The sequence below is a fragment of the Elephas maximus genome, chromosome X (assembly GCF_024166365.1).
Source record: "Elephas maximus indicus isolate mEleMax1 chromosome X, mEleMax1 primary haplotype, whole genome shotgun sequence".
Taxonomy (NCBI): Eukaryota; Metazoa; Chordata; class Mammalia; order Proboscidea; family Elephantidae; genus Elephas; species Elephas maximus.
In genome coordinates this window covers 8,560,643-8,567,803 of record NC_064846.1, presented here as the reverse complement: position 1 = coordinate 8,567,803, position 7,161 = coordinate 8,560,643, and the positions used below count along the sequence as shown (strand labels likewise).

At 42.9% G+C, this 7,161-nt stretch overlaps 1 pseudogene; it reads left to right on the top strand.

Moving 5' to 3' along the window:
* The first annotated feature begins 3,455 nt into the window (after positions 1–3,455).
* On the top strand, positions 3,456–3,915 carry LOC126069049 (40S ribosomal protein S13-like; annotated as a pseudogene).
* The last annotated feature ends 3,246 nt before the right edge of the window (positions 3,916–7,161 follow it).

Here is a 7,161-nt window from a genome sequence, read left to right as displayed (position 1 = left end):
TTGGGCAGAAGGGGTAGACATTCTTTCCTTCCTTTTTCCTTTCTGGTAGGGACTTCCCTTATGTCATAGCCAACATTTTTTTTTCTGGGGCACTATAGCTAATGAATGGGCTAGGCGGCAAAGTGGGTAAGAGTTCAATTGGTAACTGAAAGGTCGTCGGTGGTTCATATGCACCAGCTGCTCTGCAGGAGAAAGATGTGGCAGCCTGCTTCTATAAAGATTACAGTCTTGGAAATGCTATAGGGCAGTTCTACTCTGTCCTATAGAGTTACTATGAGTCAGAATTGAGTCAACGCAATCGTTTTTTTTGTTGTTGGTTTGTTTTATTTGTAGCTAATGAGTCAACCTTAATGATGGAAGGAATAACCTACACGTATTATGGAAGCAACCCTGCAATTGGTGTCGGCCAGGCATGGCTGTTCAGTCAGAAGCCTTAGTATGACTAGGAACTAGAGATTAAGCATGAAGGATGTACATTGGCTTCATATTCCTAGCATAAAATTTTTTATCACACAGATAAAAGCAGAGACGCTGTGGTTGAAGCAGGAGAACGGGCCCAGGGGGTGGCCGATAAAACTCCTCCCTCACTGGTGGCCCTAAGGTGTGCCCCGGGCCCAAGAGGACTCCATGGAATACAGGTGGAAAAGAGCCACAGTGCGGTAATCTTGGGACTTCAGTTTCCTCAATTGCAAAATGAGAAGCATGGACTAGAAAATCTGCAATCTTGGAAAATGTTCTGATGGATCAATTTTTTTAAAAAAAATATGCACCCAGAAAAAAAAATCTGCTTAGCACAAAAGCTCTGCTAGATGTAACGGTTTCTTTTGTGATGATTCAGGAGACACTTGAGATCTTTAGTGCCTGTAGGTCATCAACAGAAGCATCAATCCTCACCATAATTGAGCTGCACAAATCTCCAACTGATTGAGTGCCAGATAAATCAGCTTCTGCCACAATAAGGCACTTTAAATTATCTTTTATTTACTCTTTCCTGGAACTTTATTACAAAAGAAATTGATGAGATTTATGTTTGTAGGTTAATTTGCAAGTTATGCCCACAAGACTCAGTTTCACTTTCCTATCCTGGATATTTGTTTTTAAGATTTACCTACCAGGTAGAGTTATAGTAACAAAATTGATACATTAGAAAATTTCTCTGAGGATGCTACCTGTTAAACCCCTCTGTGGGAGAAAAAGTACTTGAAATTGTCTTTAATTTGAATATTCAACAAGTAAAATCTTTTCACAATGAACATCTTATTTTTCACTTTGAGATTTTCTTTTGCTAAGGCAAAATGGAGCTACAAACTTGATTAGCAAGTGGCTTTCTTTTTTTTTTTTTTTGGCTCTTTTGGGAAACGAAATAAGGACACCTGCAGGAAAATAACAACTGAGAACCTTTTTCTCTGTAGCCAAAGTCACGCTTCATTCCCATCTGTAAAGGTCAGTCCTTTGGAAACAACAGCGCACTCTTATCTACAGTGAGGTAGCAGCTCCCCCATGAGGCCTCATCTAGAAATGTGATTTAAAAAAAAAGAAAAGAATACAGATACAAGCAGAATTGTTGGTCTATGATATCCCAGTGAATTTATCCCTTGATTCCCAGGATGGGGGTGAGTGTGGAGTGGGTGAAGGGATGAGGGCAGCAGGCTTCAACTGAATGCTTCTCTGGAATATGCGAACTTCTCTGAAAAGAGAAGTTGGATTCTGATGAAATATCCATAAATTACTGCTCGTTTTTACTATAGATTTGAAAATTTTCCATCTTCTGAACTTGAACTTAGAGCATCCATTGACTTCAGCAATGATTTCTGAAGGGGGATAAAGAGAAAAAGAGGATGAAAGGGAAAGGCTGGGGGAGGAGACAGGGATAGAAAGTGAGTGAGGGGTAAGGGAGAGAGGAAAGCAAGAAAAAGTGGGAAGGGAGAAAGGAGAATGAAAGCGAAAATGGGGAAAGAAAAGAGACTTAGAGAAGGGTACAAAGAGAGAAAGAATAAGGAGAGAGAAGAGTGAGGGTAAGAGAAGGGAGAAAGAGGAAAAAGAGGAGAAAGGAAAAAGCAGAGGCTGGACTTCCCGAGTCAGCGCCTCGGCTTTTTTCACTGGGGAACTCCATTTTCTCAGTCAGCCATCCTCGGAGGACCTGACTCTGGTCAGCGGAGTTAATTGATAAACCAGAAACCAAAGGACTCACGTTCTGCAAAGGAAATAGCTCTCTGCTGTGTGCCTGGGGTGTGCTGTCTCACTAGTCATGCAGTAACTGGAAAACCAAAGATTTGGGAAGGTGACGTTTCCAGTATGGAATTGGAGCACAGGGACTGGCCTAGGCTAGTGGGATCAGCACTGAAGAATTGATCACCCCCATCCCACTCCCCAAGGACACCTTGGAAGCGGCGTGCTTGTCTGCAAGACATGGTGCCTGTGTCCCTTGGCCAGGGCTGGCTGGAGTCACCCTGACAAATTTTTTACTTTGGCCCTGTCTCCTTTTTCCAGCTGCATCCAGGACCCACCCTTCTGTTATGACAACACAACACTGCTGTGAGGAGTTCTAAGGGTCCCTCTGGCTGAGCCAGGGACTATTCTAGTCACATACAAAGAGACCCTAGAGACAACCTGGGCTCTTCTTGTGATCCACCGAGGCCCCAGTAGCAGTGAGTGCCCAGGGCAGGCATCTTAGGGTGCCTTACTGCTGGCTGACCCTTTCAGGACTCATCTGTTCTTGGTTGGTTTCTTTTAGTATCCTCATTAGTAGGTGACACAAATATCCCTGGTCCCTATCTAGGTTGGGAATGGCATACCGCTTGAGAGGACTATCCTTAAACCAGAACAAGGCGGCGGGGAGTGGTCTTTGGAGAGCCAGAGAGGGAAAGGGAGTTACTTAGAGCCTTACAGTTGATCAGGAGCACAGCTGGGGCCTGTTTTCCCAGTGCCTTGCCATTACATAACCAATTTTGCTCAGGCACTCCTCTGGATATGCCCCTTCCACCCAAGGGATGAAGAGCCCACAGACCCAAGAGAATGTGCCCACCTGGAGCCCATACCCAGCCATTTTTGTCCCTAGTCTGGGCACACAGGACCCAAAGTTCCCTTCACAAATGACCTCAGCCTGCTTCCAAGGCCTGCTCAGGCCTCTTTTTGAGGTCTATCCTCTGAGAGCACTAAGATGTATGCACCCCTAGACCTAAGGGGTTGCCAGGGCATAGCCATTTGCCTGGGGAATGTGGAAGGGACTTAAATACATGAACTGGGGTGTCCACATGCTTTTGCATGAGGTCCACCTCCTGAAGTGGTTAGGAGGAGAAAGGCACCACCATCTTCTGGCACAGAACTCTCAATAGTTGGAGAATTCTAAATTGGACCCTGGCCATCAGGATTATTATAAAGGTAGATTTGTCAAGGAAGCAGGAGAGGCCATATTTCCTGTAATAGAATGTTTTTACTGCCTGACCGTTGCCATCATGGGTTGCATGCCTATTCCCGGAAAGGGCCCGTCCCAGTTGGCTCTGCCCTATCGTCACAGTGTCCCTACCTGGCTGAAGTTGATGTCTGATGACGTGAGGAGCAGATCTACCAACTGGCCAAGAAGGGCCTGACTCCTTCACAAATTGGTGTGATCCTAAGAGATTCACATGGCATGGCACAAGTACATTTTGTGACAGGCAATAAAATTCCTGAGAATCTGTAAGTCCAAAGGACTTGCTCCAGTTCTTCCTGAGGATGTCTACCATTTAACTAAGAAAGCTGTTGCTGTTCGAAAGCATCTTGAGAGGAGCAGTTAAGGATGAAGACACTAAATTCCATTGATTCTGATTGAGAGCCGCATTCACCGATTGGCTAAATATTATTAAAAAAAAAAAAAAAGAGAGAGTCCTCCTCCACAACTGGAAATACGAATCACCCACAGCCTCTGCCCTATAAGGTTTCCAAGGCTGTAAATCTTCACAGAAGCAAACTGCCTGCCACATCTTTCTCTTGTGGAGCAGCTGATGGGTTCAAACTGCCAACATTTCAGTTAACAGCCAAGTGCTTAACCACTGCAACACCAGGGCATCGAATTACTTACCTGCAAGGACTCCAGTGGTGTAAGGTTGATCAACTTTTAGGTTCTGCCCTATCAACCTAGTCTAAAATGCTTCCCAGAAGGAAGGCTCGCAGTTCTTCTGGTCAGGAAGCCATTTATGACTGAGGATGTTTTTATAATTTAGGTCAAGGAGAACCATTCAGTCAGCTTTTTCTTATCCTCCCCTATCTTCTGGCATGGTAAAAATTTCAAAACATGTCACTCGACACCAGAGGCAAGCTGCTGGCCTGACTAGAGAGCCCTGTGTCTGTGTTTTCAAGAACAGGATATCCAAGAATATCCATCATTTATTTTGCCAGTTTGTTGGTTTCTTGTTCTGGGGTATATTTAGTGTCAGAGTTTGAACTTCCAGGTGCCATTCTTTGTGCATTATTTGACAGCACGATTCCTAATTAATGTTGGAACCATCACCACTTGCCCCTTCATTAGTTTCCCCGCTAGATGGCCCTCTTTTCTACACACACACACACACACACACACAACCTAAACAAATGTGTTCATAAATAGAAGTGCGGTAGAGAGGGAGGCAGATGCCATTCCCATAGACCATGATATCAATGGTGCACCCAAGAGTTGTGCAGCGTCCAACCTGTACAACCATACAAGGTGGCCCTGGAGGGAAAGGTGTGATGAGGGGAGGAGAAGAAGTTCAGGAACTACAGTTCAAGAGTTCTGAGGTGCTGAGAGCCTGACAACCTAGGACCCAATCAGAGCTCTTCTTGCATTTTTTATTTCAGGAAACCAACCACCCAACATTATTAATGTTAATTATATTTTATCACAAGTTTAACACTCCACCAGTAGTATCTCTTACTGCATTTGTACAAAATATATAGTTTGAAAAACCATCTTTACTGTGGAACTATATCTTTTAATTGTGTGCATGTATCTCTCATATTCAGTAAACAATTATCTAGTCAACTTAACCAATGAAGAAAACCAAAATGTGGTGATTTAAATGTAAAAACAAATTAAACAGATTGTTAGGCCATCATTAATTAACTCATGAACAAATATTGTAATGAAGAGATTGGCTTTGAAGCCAGATAGACCTGGATTCAAATCTTGACTCTTCCGCTTATATCTACGTGGCCTTGGACAAGTCACTTAACCTGAGCATCAGTTTACTCATCTGCAAAATGACCACACTGATACAAGCTTTGCATGGTTATTATGAAAATCTTATAGAGTGAGCGCCGTATATAGGCACTCAACAAACAGTAGCTATCCTACATTATTGTATGCTGGAGAGAGATTCACAATATCCCAGAACTCTGGAGAGGAAAAGATGTTAGGAGTTTAAGTCATTAAACATTCTGGACTTATCCAAGCAGCCTTGATGGATCCAGGAGGAAGGCAATGCCTATGCTATGGAAGGCGCTGAGATGATGAAGTCCCATCACACTGACTCCATATTTGAGACACAGATCACAAGACCCAGGTTCCCCATCAAGGTTTTCCTCTAGGTTTTATCCAGCATCCAAGATTATGGCTTTTGAAAAGATGGTGCTCTGATCTAGGGCTAGGTGGAGACTGCCAGATTTGGGAGAGGAGGGTGTCAACAAGACAGCCCTTCTCATCATCTTCTCTTGGCCACGTGTGTACTTTCTTTTTTGGCCACACCAGCCTCCTACTGTTCTCATCACTAGACACCTGGCAGCTAGAAGACAACAGGCTTTTCTGGAAAGCCAGTCAGCTTGCATTGGTAAAACTATCCAGTGAAATCAACAAAGCATGCTCCTGAAACAATAAATCTCTCAGGGACCTCAAGAGAACAACCACAGTTTTAAGTTATACTGGAAAAAATATATAGCTTCCTGACAGTAACTCTTTCTCTGTAAAAAAAAAATCCCTAATCAGTCTGGAGTGTCTGGGTATTGATGGAGAGATGGAATCCTAACATGTCATTGGGAAGTAAATGCAGTTCAGTAGTTCATTCTCTCTCTCTCTTTTCCACATTCTTAGACAAAAGTACTTACCTATCATAAGATAAACTCCCTTGCAAGAGACATGGCTGTCAAAGTGTAAAATTTGTTCTCCAATATCAAAAGTTTTAACTCAAACAGCCTAAAATATGAGATGACAACATTGGGAACACAATTGCTTTTAAAATGGGAAGTGACTTTATTTGGCCATGCAGGAGCAGAATCATAGAAGCTCAATGGCAATGAGCTATGATGCCTGGATTCCAACTAACCCAGCCGAGTCTACTTTACCCCAAACAAGGGGTCAGCTAGCTTCTGCAGGAACACGCCTCCAGTGATGAAGAAATTGGTACATTCTGGGGCAACCTTGGCTACTGGTGGCCAATTTGGATTGTTATACAAATTTGGACTGTTATACAAAATTAGGAAATCATGACAGTTTCATAAATAGGAAATGTTGCACAAGTGGAACACAGTTATTAAAATTTAAATAAAACAAATCTAAGCTTTCTCTAAGTGATGGTATTTCTTCTTCCTAACAACAACAAAAAAATCTATGTGATCATGCTATTCAAAGTTTTGAATACTGCGCATGATGGGGTAATAGAAGAGATCAAGTGGTTCTTGGGAAAGACCCTAGGATTAAATGGGATGCTGTCTCTGAACTCACTACAGAGGAAGACATGGAACTTCTCTGGTTACGAACAACCTTAGGATTTGGTCTCTTGCCACGAACCCTTTCTACATCCTCTGGAAATTTCTCTACCATTACTCCCTGTCATTCGTTCATTCAACGCATATTTATTGAATGTCTACATATGTGTCAAGCACTAGTTACTGGTGATATGTCAGTGAATAAACAGATGAAAATATAAAGCTGTCTTTACTGCTTACTTTCTAGGGAATGTTAATCTTATCCTTCTTTACTTGTCAACCTCACATCTCTATCCAGCTTCCACCCTGATCCTCTACTTTTTACCCTATCCAAATGTCTCAGAAGAGTTGCTCACACTTACTGCCTCCACTTCCTCACTTTCCATCCACTCCCAATAGATTGCTGTCTGCATCCACAGCCACCACTCCACTAAAACTGCTTTTTCTATGGTCACTCTATCAACACCAGTTTCAGCTGCATTTGATGCTGCTCATGGCTCCCTG